Source organism: Sus scrofa, chromosome 6 (genome assembly GCF_054392235.1).
Source record: "Sus scrofa isolate SSC_HxYL_T2T_F1_AM1 chromosome 6, Sscrofa_HxYL_maternal_Yorkshire_Landrace_v2.0, whole genome shotgun sequence".
Taxonomy (NCBI): Eukaryota; Metazoa; Chordata; class Mammalia; order Artiodactyla; family Suidae; genus Sus; species Sus scrofa.
The window spans coordinates 146,031,698-146,048,033 of NC_139388.1; the positions used below are offsets into that span (position 1 = coordinate 146,031,698).

The 16,336-nt window shown below is 36.5% G+C and overlaps 1 protein-coding gene and 1 long non-coding RNA gene across 3 annotated transcripts in view; one reads left to right on the top strand and one right to left on the bottom strand.

The window, feature by feature from the left end:
* The window catches only part of NEGR1 (neuronal growth regulator 1), an 865,843-nt gene that overhangs the window by 815,434 nt on the left and 34,073 nt on the right, over nucleotides 1–16,336 (top strand). The window lies entirely within an intron of this gene.
* LOC146402859 (uncharacterized) overlaps nucleotides 1–16,336 on the bottom strand; it is a 94,749-nt gene that overhangs the window by 40,610 nt on the left and 37,803 nt on the right. The gene's annotated exons all lie outside the window — the stretch shown is intronic.

Sequence of the window (16,336 nt, forward strand, 5' to 3'; positions counted from 1 at the left end):
TATTCAAGTCCATGTTTTCTTCAATGAATCATATCTTCGCCAAGTATTTTCTCCTACTCTGAGTAAATCTAGAAACATTTTTTTATCTTCCCTTGGTGGAAACCCCTGCTGTATCTGGACCATTAAATGAGAAACTTTGACATTTTAGTTATAAAAAACAGAAATTATTTTTGAAAAGAAAAAAAATTATTTTTGAATCTTGTAGCAATGTAGATTGCTACTTTAACAAGAAAGCTTGTTGAAGTTAATTGCATTTTTTTTTTTTTGTCACTTTGTCTTTTGAGGGCGGCACCCATGGCACATGGAGGTTCGCAGGCTAAGGGTCTAATCCGAGCTGCAGCTGCCGGCCAATACCACAGCCAAAACAACGCCAGATCCAAGCCATGTCTGCAACCTATACCACAGCTCACAGCAGTGCCAGATCCTTAACCCACTGAGCAAGGCCAGGGATTGGACCTGCAACCTCAGGGTTCCTAGTCGGATTCATTCCCGCTGTGCCATGACAGGAACTCCAAAAAAGCTTGTTGAAGTTAAAAAAAGACATTTTGTATAGTTTCATGTGTAGTGACATCATTAAGGATTATCTTTGTATATCTGCACTAGGAAAATCTAATTGTAGGAGAATTAGCCATCTGAATAGATACTTGAATAAAATAAAGTAAATTTATGCTAATCATGTTATATATGTGAATGGGTATATATTGCTATTGGCTTATAAATTGACACAATTGATCAGGTATCAGAAGCTATTACTTTTCTACAAAGTAAAATTACAACTATGTGCAGTATAACAGAAGAGTGCCTCATGACGTTTGAAAGCAGTCTTGTGAAGACTGCATTTTCTTTTTCTTTTCTTTTTGTGTGTGTGTATGTTTTCTAGGGCCGCACCCACGGCATATGGAGGTTTCCAGGCTAGGGGTTCAATCGAACCTGTAGCCGCCTGCCTACACCAGAGCCACAGCAACACTGGATCTGAGCCGCATTTTCGACCTACACCACAGTTCATGGCAACGCTGGATCCTTAAGGCACTGAGCAAGGCCAGGGACCTAACCCGCAACCTCAAGGTTCCTCATCAGATTTGTTAACCACTGGGCCAGGACGGGAACTCCCAGACTGCATTTTCAAAATAGAAATCACACTTGGGTCTCATTTTTCAAGTACATGTACTAGAATATAGAATAAGATCACTGACTATTTCTAATGAGTGTAATTAGATTTAAAATACCTTTCTTCAAAGGAAATGTAAATTCTTCTTTTCATAAACCTGGTAGCATAGTTGTCACACAATCTCGAGGACAACAACAGAGCTCTGGCTATACTGTATGCACAGAATTGGCCTGGAGAATGAGCAGTGGTACCACCTACTGTGAAATCTGTAGTACCTACTGGGCACCTCTTGGTTCCACTGGTTCTCTTTGGGAATCATTTTTTCCTCCTGTTATTAAAGAAAAGAAACTCAGACATTTGTTAGAACAGTACTAGAAATAATTTAAGAACTTCTGCTATTAAAGGTCCTGTCTTGAACAAGCAGATCTGACATATTTGAGGGAACTCAAAATTTCCTTGGGGTTGAAGGGCCATCTTCCAAGTGCCCATCTGGTTTAGTTGACTAAGACATGAAAGGTAATTCTTGGTCTGGAGGAGAGGAGGTAAGAATAGGACTTTTTTTCTGAATTCCAATACACTAGAGGTTAGAACAGGTCAAAGATTTAGAATACACTTAAGACCATAAAAGGCCACATGTTGTCTTTTAAAACGTGTATTTTTCAATGCTATACATACTTCATAGTTATTAGAGATTATCTGGAAAATACAGAAACATAAAGGAAAAAAGTTACCCATATTTCCAACACCCAAAGATAACCGCTGTTGGCATTAAATCTACTTTCAGAATTATATATTAATAACCTTTCTTGAGACAATGTTTCTCATATTTTGGTTATGTACAGTATTTACAATTTAAATACTATACCCCATCCTACCTTGGTAGTCCATGGGTTTTGCTGTGCTCTGAATTAGTGACAGAAAGATATCTTGATTGTAAAAACTAAATTTGTGTATAAATTTCCAATAAATTCCTAAATATTTGAAAATTAACAGCAGATATAAAAGTACATTTATTTTTTAAAAAGTTATATGCCAGGCTTGTATTCATCAAAAATACAAAGAAAAAAGAAAGTTCGAGTTCAGATGACCGTATTCAATAATGTGGTTTAGGATATGCAATTCTGAAGTATCAGGTTGAACCCCAAGTCCATTTAATAACTGCATTTCCCTGAGACTCAGTTCCACTCTCTATACGGTGGGAGAAATAATAATGCTTGCTTAAAAACTTGTGGGAATTAAGTGCTATAACAGACATGGAATTGTGCTATAGACTTGAAGTTGCTACTCAAATGATGTTAGCACATAATTTTGCAAGTTGAATTTAAAATTTAGCTCTTAAGTTTAATTCCTAAAATGGAGTTTTAGTTTTATCTGTCACTGCATAAAAGCATTCACAGAACCTATTTTAATACTATCAATAAGGCTTATCTTCCAAATTTAAAAATTCAGAGATGGTTTTTGATGACCCTTCTAGCCAAGTAAAAACAACCTTGAATGCAGTTTCGTTTTCTTTTTCCGCAGTAAAACTGTGGAAAAAATAAAACAAAACTTTAAGAACCACAGACTATAGTTTTAGTCAATGTAAACAGTCATTCCTAGCAGGTTAGTTTCTTTTGTGAAACATGAAATTTCCATATAGATGATTAGAATTTTGCATTTACTCCTTCTTATACCTCTCCCAGCCTTGATATTGCAATAGCGAACATGAAATCTGATATAGGTTAGCATTTGCGGAGTTGAGAAGAGCCACCAACTATACGAAGTATCTAACTAACATCTACATCTTGTGGATGCTGTGGATTATAACACGACACCTCCATGTGAATAGTACGCTACGTATGAGAGAATTATGCCTTCGGGCTATCTCTGTGACAGTCTCACATTACTTTTTGACAACTCAAATAAATTTTACAAAGGCACATCAAACCATATTATAAGCCTCTTGAAAGGGGAAAAAAATGAGAAGTAATGAGATTTTTATCTTATGCCCTTTTATTGTGCAGTTGTCACCATAATCAAAGATTCCAGAAAGCTCTTCGTCATGTAACTTAGAATGTTCACTGCAATACAGTTGAAGCCAATTGTATAAATAACATCTAAGTTGGGGAGCACCTTAACCTTCTTTGTATTTTTGTCAGACTGTATTTGTTGTAGGCCTGCCTGCATCCATTGGGGACCTTGCCCTATCAGTTGCTTTCAGTTTTCTGCTTCTGGAATGCTACATTATCTACTCTAATCTCTCTCAGCCACTTCTTCCCAAGGACTTCTCTTATCTGACAGGGCACAAGGAATAATGACTTTTTTTCCCTCAGCAGACACTGCAAGTCATCTCATTCTTCTAAGCTCTGCTAAGCCTCACTTCTATCCTTTCAACACTCTCTTTCAACACTGACCAAAGGCACCAAACACAAAATTTTCTAAATAACCTTTCAACAACCAGTAAACAAGACTCCTCTTGGCCAAGTGGACAAAAGGAAAAAGAGTTTATACTGTTCTCTTGGATCATTTTGTTCTTTCCCATAGGGTTATTGTTGAGCCCTGTGAAAATATCAAAAATGCAAATTTATTCAAAATTTTCTTCTTCCAGTCCCTTTAGCAAATATCTCCCTTTGTTTTTTATCATTTAGATATTCTTTGTGGTAGGAGATATAATTTCTGTGATAAAACTGTATTGGTGTTTTTAAAGTATTTTGGAAAGGGAAAAAAAACAGGAAAGAATGGTACATTTGTTTACTCATTCAATAAACTTATACAGGACACTTTGCTAGGCCCATTCTAGGCATTGTGAACACAAAAATGAACAAGACTTTTGTCTCTTCATGGTCTCTTAGGGAGAAAAATATATGAACAGGGAGATAACAAATATTTGGGGAGCACAATTGGTGGAACTAATTGTTTGGGAAGGTCAAGGGAGGCTTTTTAGAGGTGTAGGGACAGAGATTTAAAGGGGTTCTGCAGGTAGAAAAACCAGGGGTAAAGTCATTCTAAGTACAAAAGGGTCTACACCCTGGCTGTAACTAGCCCCTGTGGTTCGTTAGGAGTTGCAAGTAAAGCCAGGTGATTGGAAAAGTGACCATATTATTCATGGTTGCATGTGGTGGAACAAGAGGCTTGAATTTATCCTAATGTTTTGACCTGGGAAGTGTTTTGTGTTGATGTACATTTATAAAGGTATCTCTAGTAACAGGGAAGAGGGTAGCCTACATGGAGGTGGAGCAGACACTGCAGAAATATTAGTCAGAAGGCTAATGCAAAATATAACAGACTCCAAGGAGCCCCATATAATGAATAAGGAGGATGTGGCATAGAAATATTGAGTATGAGATATTCATACTCATGAAGCCAGTAAAATGTCATTATTTTTATTTTCAATGACCTTCAAGTCTTTTGAAAATAGACTTTCTTTATATTAAAAATAGAAAAAGGTCATATTTTTTAATATGAACCTAATTACTAAATAGAACACTAGGATCAAATTAATTTGATGGTTAAAAAGTTATAACACATATTATATAGCCTCACTTTTCAACTATACCTTTGGGATAAAATTCCTAAATGGACTTTGGGAATATGGACTGAACTTAAGGATGTTGATTAAACAGATCTTCCTATTTGGGGCTTCATAAGACTCATACACACAATGTATTTTATTATAATAGGTGAGCAAAAGAAAAATAATAACTGAAGATATTAAAAAGTGACAATTTCTCTATTCAGTAAAATGACACATAATAAAAAGTAAGAAGACAAACCACAGTTTTACAGACAACATAATATATATATCCAACAAAGGACCTGTATCTTGAATATATTAAAAACTCCTATAAACATTAAGATCAAAGCAGACAATGCAATAGGAAAATGGGTAAAAAAATGTGAGCAGGTACTTCACAAAAGAACATAACCAAATAATCAATAAAAATATGAAAAGACACTCAGTGGCATTAGTTATCAGGCAAATGCAGATTAAAATCACAGTCTGAAACCTCTCCAGACCTATTAAAATGGCTAAAATGAAAAAGACAAAAAAAGTACAATACTTGGCTAGGATCAAAACATTCTCAGGAGTTCCCTAGTGACCTAGCAGTTAAGGATCAGATGTTGTCACTGCTGTGGCACCAGTTTGATCCCTGCCTGGGCACTTCTGCCTGCCACGGCCATGGCCAAAAAAAAAAAAAAAAAAAAAAAAAGGTATTCTCAGACCCTTGGGTGAGAGTGTAAATTGTCACAGCCATTTGAGAGAACTGTGAGACAAAGTCAACTAAGCTGAACATATGCAATTCCTAACCTCTGACCTAGCAATTCCACTTCTAGGTATACCTACAGAAGTGAAGGTATATGTTTACCAAAGTTATATACAAGAATGTGCAGAGTAGCATTATTCATAATAGCCCAAGTCTAGAAACAATGCAAATGTCCATCAGAATAGATCAACAGGGGTGGTATATTTATACAACAGAATTTTACACAGCAGTGAGAATGAATAAACAGCAGTTACACACAGCATTATGAATGAATTCCATAAACATAATATGGAATGAAAATTTCAGATGCCAAAGAGTATATATTATTTGATTCCATTTATTTAAAGTTAAAACACTGCCACAATTAGAAGTCAACATAGTGATTACTCAGGAATTTGCTTTATTACTAGAAGGGGAGCACCATGGCTTTGGGGGTGCTTCTTGATTTGAATGCCAATAGTATGGATATATTTCCTGTGTGAAAATTCATCACATTATAAATACAGTTACGATTTATGAACATTTCTGATCTATTTTGATTAAAAGTTTACATTAAAAGAATAAAGGAATATGAGTAACCAGTTTTCTATTATAAACATATGACCACCTAATATTGTCATCTTTAATTAAAATCTAAGCATGCCAACTAAATTTGTAGTAACTTCAATTGGTCATAGGGACATAATCCATGTAAAACATGTCAGTTTTGAATTATTTCCCCTTCTCAATAATATTGCGTACAATTCCTAAAAGTCAATCTTGTCAAAAATAATTCATTTTACGCTCTCAAAATAATGAGCACATCGTAGAGGCTTGTCTCCTAATTTTGTGAAATGATTTACTACTTGATGACATTTAAGAAAATATAGCTTTTTCCTCCTAAAACAACACAAAACCTCCCCAGCTCTGTTCTCTGAGACAATCCTTTCAGAACAAACTAAACAGAAATCTATTTGGTACACAACTTATTTGAAATGCCTCCTATTTCCTCTTTCTCACGGTTTTCTGTGAAATGATTTCCAATGAGTTCATCTCAAATGAGGTAGCATGGCTTCTGGTAAAGAGAAAAATATCTTCTAATGTGGTCCTAGATGCTCTAAAGGCCACGTAAAGTCTTCTATACTTATAAATCTTTGGAGTAACATGATTCAAATTTTATATTCTGAGTTGCCTAGACTATTTTAAAACAATAGTTCTGTTCATTTCAGAGCTATTTTGACAATTCTTTACAAAGGGTAATCTAATAAGTAATGTAAAAATATAATGGACAACTTGAAAGTAAAGACATAATAGGGTCTCTTTTTCTTCTTTTTGGTTTTCATTCCTTTTCAATTCTTAAAACAGAAAGCTAGGAAATTCAGTGGCTGAGGTTTTGCACCAAAGAATTATATTGGATAGAGCATCTATTACATTTCTTTGGGAATGTCTAGTAGGTCACATAACCATGAATGCAACAATGAACTTGCCCACTGGACTGCTCGCATTAGGAAGCCAACAGCTTGCTGAAACATAATAAGCATATTGGGGCTTTCTATTCTTCTTTAAAGCCATGTATATTTCCTAGTTCTTCTTTTTCCAGTATCATAAATTGAATTCCTCTGAGGTTTCCTCAGTTTAGATTGAAGTTTTTTGCCTTGAGAACTTTAAGTGGGTCACTTACCCTATGTCCAGCATCATTTCTAATTCACTTTTTTTATAGTCCATCAACCTCCTCCTCCAAAGATGTAAATCCTCAACTAACTTCAAGTGCAATGACATTTAGAGATCTTTATTTCAGGGGCTCCATAGAGAATTCTAAATTTCTTTAATTGTGTCATCTTATTATCTACAGTCTTTGCTTTAAGACAGTTTTGATAGCTTGAGCTAATTTAGAAAAAATTAAATTGAGGCTGTCTTAACCTTAAGTTTGTATTTTCTCCTGATTTATCGTAGATTGTGAGAAGATAAGGTTTAAGCTTTTCCTCATGATAAGTCATTAACCCCAAGTAGAGTTTAACTGGGCAGGCTGGGAGCATCAGGCCTGGGTAGCCCTAAAAGAATATTGTTGGTACTGCTTCCACCATTTCCACTTTTGCTTAGAAACTAGATTGGAATCATTTTGACTGTACGTCACATTTGTGCATCATGTGTATGTTTAGGTTATGTGGCTGTCATCCAAAAATGTAAATTCCAAAGTTCCCGTCATGGCTCAGTAAAAATGAATCTGACTAGTATCCATGAGGACACAGGTTCCATCCTTGGCCTTGCTCAGTGGGTTAAGGATCCAGCATTGGTGTAGGTCCCAGACATGGCTCGTATCTGGCATTGCTGTGGCTGTGGGGTAGGTCGGTGGCCACAGCTCTGATTGGACCCCTAGCTTGGGAACCTCCACATGCTGTGCGTGTGGCACTAAAAAGCCAAAAAAAAAAAAGGTAAATTTCATGAGGACAGAGATTCTGTGCATTTTCCTGCCTGGGCTGTACTATCTTTGATGCTTAGAAAAGGCTCAAAACATATTATTTGAGTTCATGAATATTATTGTGTTTGGATGTTTGTTGTTTTGGGTGCAAAAACTGTTTTATAATGTACTTGATAAGTACATCATTTGAAAACTTACTGCTTTTTGACGGAAATATATGACTGTCTTAACCAGGAATTGGCAAAGTTCTTTTGAAGGGCCAGGTAGTGAATAGTTTTGGCTTGTGGACCTTGTGGTCTCTCTTGCAAGTATTCAATTCTGCTGCAGTTGTAGCACAAAAGTAGCCACAAATAAGATGTAGATGAATAGACGGGCAGCCAGTCTCCCCACTTCCTGTTTTTGTATGGCTATTGAGCCAAAAATGGTTTTTAGATTTTGAAATAGTTTTTAAGAATCAAAAGCCCCATGACACTTGAAAATTATATAAAATTAAAATTTCAGTGTCAGGAAATCAAGTTTTATTGGAACGTAGGCATGCCCATTGATTTTCATATTGTCCATGAATACATCTGTGTTCTAGTGACAGAGCTGAATGGTTGCAACTATTAAATAAACTGGACAGCAGAACCTTTGAAAAGCAAGCCTGGAAATAATAGGGGATTTGTCCTTATATTCCCTAATTATAGCAATCTCCATATCTTGAAACATGTGAAATGTTCAAACCTTTAGGCTTTGGAAGCTGGGATTCGTATAATTTAACTCAGTAATGACACAAGAGAAAGAGTAAGATGTTATTCCACGCCTGGCAAGAATCTGTAAATATAGTACACAGTTCTCAAATTACCAATAATTATTGATACAAGAATCAAATGCATAAATGTTGTTCTCAGGTAATGTTCAAGAGTCTCATAAATGAACAGGGCTAGGCTTCTTATCTTGCTATCAACTTTACAACAATTCTTTACAGCAGACATTGAAATTAATGACTCGTTTTTATCCTCCAACACAGTAGAGGGTGCTAAGTGAAAAATCTAGAAACTCTGTTCATCAGTTAATCAAGAGTTGGGTGTAGATTACCATCTTCTATAAACTATAAACATCAAATGAGCATTACAAAGTCCGTTAGAAAATAGCTAATGGATGTTTCTCACATTATTAAAAAAAAACTGTTAGTATTAGATGAAATATTTCTAAGTGATAGAAATACAAGGATTTGAGCTTTTTCCAATTAGAATATGAGCTTCATAAGGCATTATATAATTTAATGGAAGAATTAATGAATGATGCTCACAAACCTTCATTCATGCATGCATTTGATCAGCAATTATGCTTTGATGGCTATTTTGCACTGGGTGTTGAGGGGACACAAAGATATAGGAGAAACTGTCTCTATCCTTCAGCAATATTTTAATTGGAGGGATCATATATAATTTATAAAAGTAGATCTAGTGGAAAGTTTTAATATAAACTTAAAACTGAAGGCATTTGAAGGCAATGCCTTTTTAAGTTCCAAATAAGTAAGACAGGAAACAAAGGCTAGAGCAGCTGTGGGGAGGAAAGCATTGTTGAGATCTAGAGTGGTCAGTGAAGGCTTCAAGGGTGAATGAACATCCAGTAAATATTTGATGCATAAATAAATAAGATCTATAGAGCTGAAAAAAAAGGACAAAGGTAGGAAAAGTTGCCAGATTTCTAGACCCTGCCTGTAGATCTACCAGGAGATTTCAAGGTAAATGAATATCCACCCCATCAGTTCTGCCCTCTTTCCATCCTTCTCTTGCTGTTGGCTGAGCCTTAGAGTATACAGATAACAGATTAACCTGAGCATAGTAGGGTCCTGAACAGAGTGGGCAAAGGAGTGTAGGATTTTCCCTGAAAACTCAGATCCTTTTATCTGTTTACAGTAACCCTCACCTGTTTCAGACAAAAGGTGGGAGTCAGCCATAACTTTCTAGCAAAACAAGGACCAGTAGAATGATTCTTGGTGTCTTAGAACTGTCCCACCTTTTTTCTTAAGCCTTTCTAACCATGACTAATGACTAATTACCCTGGCTTATTACCACCGCAATTTTAGAAGGTTGCTGGGATTGTACCATGGAAATTACAATATCTAATGATTTAATAATGGCAAATTTTTCCTGTGTGGCTTATTGAAGATAAAAAGAACTATACAGTATCCAGTTTTTTAAGAGTGATTTTAAACATTTAACGTATTTTCAAATGCTTCAAATTTGAATGTTCATGTGACATGGAATTACTATCTGTTAATGAATTTATATAGAGGTGATTTTTTTTTTTTGAAGGTGAATCATGGAAATGTGTTCCCTAACATGGTAAATGAATACTTATGCTTTTTATGATTCTGTTTCTTTTATAGGATGTAATAATCAGTAATTAAAAAATAATATAAATTACATGTACCCAATTTGATTACCATTTGACATACTTAGCAAATATCAACCTTGTGCTAAGTATGGAGACTATTTATCGTTGGATAATTTAGATTCCCATCTTCAAGAATCAGAAAATACAAAAGATATTGTCAGGATAAAACAATATTTTGTAATTTTGCAGGGTTTCCCCCCTCTGATTGGATTGTCTTTTTGTAAATGCCTGTCCATATTGTGTTTTTGGTGACATATTAACACATGTAACTATTTCAGTTACCTCTTGGCATATTTACCAAACACCTACCTTGTGTTCCCATGGAAATATAGATTCCCATCGTCAAGGAGCTAGAAATTTAGTACAGCTGCTATACTAACATGTATTCAGATAGCTATGCTATTGAGAAGAATGAGGATTCCTTAAAAACCCATGATCGGAAGATAGCATGAAAAAAAAAAAAGAATGTATATACATGTGTGACTGGGTCATTTTGCTGTATGGCAGAAATTGAAGGAACATTGTAAATTAACTATACTTCAATAATTTTTTTTTAAGGGCTGTATCCACAGCATATGGAAGTTCCCGGGCTAGGGATCAATTCGGAGGTACGGCTGCCTGCCCACGCCACAGCCATAGCCACACCAGATCTGAGCCGCATCTGTGACCTACACCAAGCTCACGGCAATGCCGGATCCTTAACCCACTGAGTGAGGCCAGGGATCGACCGCACATCCTCATAGATCCTAGTCGGGTTTGTTAACCACTGAGCCATGAAGGGAACTTGATAAAAAAATGTTTAAAAACTCATGATCACTAAAAGTAAAATCCAATTCTACGGCTATTGCTCTGACCTCTGCTAATTTCCCCAGCCTCACTTCACGAACTTGTGTTCATCATAGTTGACTAAGTTCTTCTGATGCTGAGGATCAGAACTGGCACATTGTCATTTCCATCTCATGTCACTGACTAAAACAAGTCTCATAGCTGAACCAAAGTCATGAGGCAGGGAAGTTCATACCATCCTCAGTGGGAGGCCCTGAAAAGTACACGGCAAAGGGCATGGATACCAGGAGGGTTAAAGGACTGGGGTCAATCATACAATTTGCCATACCAGGCTATGTGCAGATTTATATGATTTTTATGGTTCTGATTCCTGACTCTTCTCTGTACCCTGCCATATTGATTTCAAAGGGGCTAATATCCTCACTTTACTTCTGAGTAATTGTTGGTCACACAGCACATTGGTCACGTGGTTGACCATGGTCCTGGATAAGGCCATGCATTTTGCCTGGGAAAAATAGAACCTGGCCTCATTTGCATGATAATGATTTGGGACCTATGTCTCCTATATTCAACTATAGGTACTTGGAAACGTGTCTTCCAGAAACATATTTGTGATGACCAGGGGAGCTCACCTAGATCGCTGTACACAGTGAGCGCCCTCTAAATGCTACCTTTTATCCCATTTCAAAATACAGGTGACCAGTATTTTTCCATGATTCTGATCGTATGGAAGCATTAATATTCAGAAGCTTACTAAGCTGCTCACCTGCAAACTAAGCTGATTGAGGCTGTGGGGCCAATCAAATTCAGACACAACAAGATTTTATTCTTTTAATTCTGTAAATATGACATTTCTAATTCCGATGACAAAAATAAAGACCTAAGGTAGTACCTCTCAAACTTTAATGTGCATTTGAATCACCTGAGAATCTTGTTAAAATGCACATTTCTGATTCAGTAGTCTGGGGCGAGGCCTGATATTCTACATTTCTAGCAAGCTCCAGCTGATACTGATGCTATCTGTGCTCAAACCACACTGAAATGGCAAGGGTCTAAAGGAGTCAGTAGTATCCTTTTCTGAATAAAATCCTTATCCATGAGTCTTGTAACAACTGCATTAAAAAAAAAAAAAGAGTATTGACCTCAATGTGTAAAATTTTTTTTGATATATCAGAGACTAGCTATACTTCTGTGAAATGAAAATAAACAGAAATTACATTTTGGAGACATCTCCAATCAAAATAAAAGCATTCATCAAATAGCAGCTACTTTATTGCTTTGTCACAGGTTTGGGTTTCTGACAATTAATGTAGTATTACACCCAGACAAATAATGTTCATGAGAATTTACTGATAATTCAACATTTCTCACTTCGTAGTAAATCATCAGTTGTGTTTATCAACTAACGAATATATTAATTTATTTGTAGATACGGTACAATATGTTTTGGCTGAAGATACTTATTTTAGTCACTCAAAAATACTTAATACGTACTGGGACATAACATGGTGGTAGGTACTGTAGGTGAAACACTGGTGGATGACACATGACATCTATTCTCAACAGGGTTCCAGACCGGAGAACAGAACTAGCTAATCAGTTAAAACAGATAGTCAGATAATAAAACAATGCAGGAAGCACTCCTTTTCTTAAGAAAAGAAGTGCTAAGAAAGTCTATACAGGAATCTCTCAGCCAGAGTCCTGTTTAGGAGCTTTAATGAACATAGTAAGTATATGGCATCTATGTTAGGTGGAAGTATTCTGTATATTTTAAAATTTACTGAGAGAAAAGTTCAGATGGTGAAATTCCATTCAAGCCCTAGCAATCCAACCAATAAATTGTAGTCACACTTTACACTTTGGCTCCTTCCTTCACAGTTACTTTCCCCACTCACCTTTCTCCATTTTTGCTTCTGTAAAATGAGTTGATCTTCAAATACACAGAGCCCTGTAGAACTGATTATAGCCCTGTAGGAGCCCTTGAAAGACATGATTAATTGAAGTAGTTTGGAAAAGAATAAAAACAGTGATAGAAAATGGAATCAGGAGTAGAGTCAAGAAAATGAAATCTGGGGATTTGCTCACTTGGAAAAGTCTGCAGGGGAACTTTAATGTTAGTGTGAATTTGAGATGAAAGATAGTGACCTGATATTTGCTGGTCAGGGCAGGACAAAAAGAAATGTACTCCAGCCAGACACCTAAGTAAGTACCTGTCTACCCATGTTCCAGCCTCTACAGCCTGCTCATCCTGCATGGGTACCAAGAACAGGCCAGGTTTCCACTGCCTCATCACTGGCCAGGGACAGCTGCCCACCTTCCACGTCTGCATACCAAGTTCCAGCCATAATAACATCCAGTGGGACCAGGTGCTCTCTCAAGAGTGCCTGGCTGCATTTCACTTGTGATAGTCTGTATGAGATGTCTAGGCTCCAGTGACAACTAGAATTATGAGCTTGGATTGAGACCAGTTCATCACAGTACCCTAATCTAAGGCCATCTTTTGTCTGATGATCCAAACCAATACAAAATACTACTGTACCTAGGTACTTTTTCAACCTAAAACAAAACAAAATAGCAGCAAAAAAAAAAACAAACTCTTTTTCTTTACTGCCCAAAAGTGCTTCTTCATCCTTCTCTTTAGTAGGATGACAAAGCAATTATGTTTGTTTAGAGAGTTTATTATTATGCAGAGTAATTTTTCAGCACCTCACACACACAAAAACAAAGGTGTTAGGATTCATGACATTTGAAATATCATTGCAGTTTGATAGAAATGCTTTACAATAGGGAAATATTCTAGGAGTTTGGATGTAGGTATAGTTGTATTTTTTTCGCAAGAAGCAGTTCTAAGTACCACTGTATAAGATCCATTAATTCTTGGTACAAAATTTAAGCATAACCCCAGATTTCAGAACACCTGTTATTTTGTCATTTGTATACCACCAACCTCAGCACTCTCTGACTAAGGGCTAATAAATAATATTTATGCATCCTCAAATCTATCCAAGTAGCTTACATGGATTGATCTTATTACCACTGAAACTCTCAACAAGCACTGTAATTTGGTAGGTTGCTGGTTTGAACCACGGATTGGCAGGTATTGCTAATAGAAGTAGATGTAAGAACCATGTCCATCAGAGCATGCAGCCTCTGTGAGGAAGTATCTCTGGATAGATTATTTATTACTAATAATGAGAGTTCTTAAGAAGCCTCTGAAAGGCCATGTTGCTTCAGGGAGTGTGCATTCATTATAGATCTCCTTTCTTGACTTAAGGAAAATCATGCTTGTCTTTCTTGATGCCTCTTTGCCTGAAATGTACCATGAAACACCAAGAATACTTCAAACCAATCTGCTAGACATATCTAAGATGAACGCAAATTCGGACACAAGTTCCTTGGAGCAGTTAGTTAATGATAAACGATAGTCAATTTGTGATTAATGATAGTTTTTTGTTTCCAATCTGTGCCTTCTCCCCAATTTTCCCAAAGAGAGAGTATAAAATACATGGATGAGTATAACCATTCAAAAAGGCAAAGTAGACAGAAAATTTATAAACATTCTCAAGAAATTTAGCAAAGAAGTACTTCAATTCCTCACTGGCATGTTAGCTTTTCTTTTTTTTTTTTTTTTTAAATTAACATGAATTTATGTGACCATTGCTTTATATAGCAATGACCATTGCCATCTATCAGGTTTATCATTATTTTGGGGGTAACAGTTTTATTAAGATATAATTCACGGAGTTCCCTTCGTGGCTCAGTGGTTAACAAACCCAACTAGGATCCATGAGGATGCAGGTTCGATCCCTGGCCTTGCTCAGTGGGTTAAGGATCTGGTGTTGCCATGAGCTATGGTGTAGATCGAAGATGCGGCTTGGATCCCACGTTGCTGTGGCTGTGGCATAGGCCAACAGCTGTAGCTCCCTGGCCTGGGAAACTCCATATGCCACAGATGCATCCCTAAAAAGCAAAAAAAAAAAAAAAAAAAAGAGATAGAGAGAATTCACACTACACCATTCACATATTGAAAGTGTACAATTTTATGGTTTTTAGTACAGTCGGCCCTTGGACAACATGGGGGGCTAGGGTGGCCAACTCTCTGTCCAGCTGAAAATTGGAATATAACTTTACAATTGGCCCTTTGTATCCCAGGTTCTGCATCCATAGATTCAACCAACTGGATGTGCATTGTGTATAGTACTGTACTACTGACCGAAAATAATCTGTGTTGTAAATCAATTATACTTCAATAAAAAATAATAATTAAAAAAAGAAAAAGAGGAGTTCCTGCTATGGCACAATGGGTTAAAGGATCCAGTGTTGCTGCAGCTGTGGTGTAGGTCACAGCTCTGGCTCAGATTCAATCCGTGGCCAGGGAACATCCATACACTGTGAGTGCAGCCATAAAAATTAAAAATAGAAAAAGAAATCCATGTTTAAATGAACCCATGCAGTTCAAACTAGTGTTGTGCAAGGGTCAACTGTATAAATATTCAGAGCTCTGCACCCATCACCACCACTAATTTTAGAACATTTTTATAACCCATAAAAGAAACCCTGTACCCTCTAGTTATCACCTCCCAAACCTCCCATTCTTCTCATCCCTAAGCAACAACTAATCTTTTTCCCTCTATTTTCCTGTTCTAGACATTTCACAGAAATTAAATTAGAGGGTTTCATAATGATTTTTACTGATTAACTTTACACTAGTAAATCTATTTCATGTTTCATATTTATAAAAAATATTTTATTTTTCCAAGTCATATATTTATACCATCATATACCTACAATGTTTGTAGGACTATGATTACAGTTTGTGTGTATTTAAAAAAATATTTTTTTGGCTGCTTCTGCAGCACGCAGAAGTTCCCAGGCCCAGGATCAAACCCACACCACCGCAGTGACAACACTGGATCCTTAACCCACTGAGCCACAAGGGAACTCCACAGTTTGTGCATAAAGTTTTATGAATGAACAGGAGTTCCTGTTGTGGCTCAGTGGTAACAAATCTAATATCTATGAAGATGCAGGTTCAATCCTTGGCCTCATTCAGTGGGTTAAGGATCCGGTATTACTGTGAGTTGTGGTGTATGTTGCAGACGCGGCTCAGATCCCCCATTGCTGTGGCTGTGGTGTAGGCCAGTGGCTACAGCTCTGATTTGACCCCTAGCCTGGGAACCTCCACATGCTACAGGTATAGCCCTAAAGAGACCAAAAGAAAAATCTTTATGAATGAACAAATAGTTAAGAATATATATAAATACACTTTGACCAGTCCATTAAAACGGGACTTATTTCTAACTACTGCCTCATTACTGATTCAACGACCTCAATACGACTTTAATTTTTAAAAAATGTATTTTACTAAATTTTTTTTTTAGTGAAATATATTTTCAATTATTTCTGTTTGCGTAT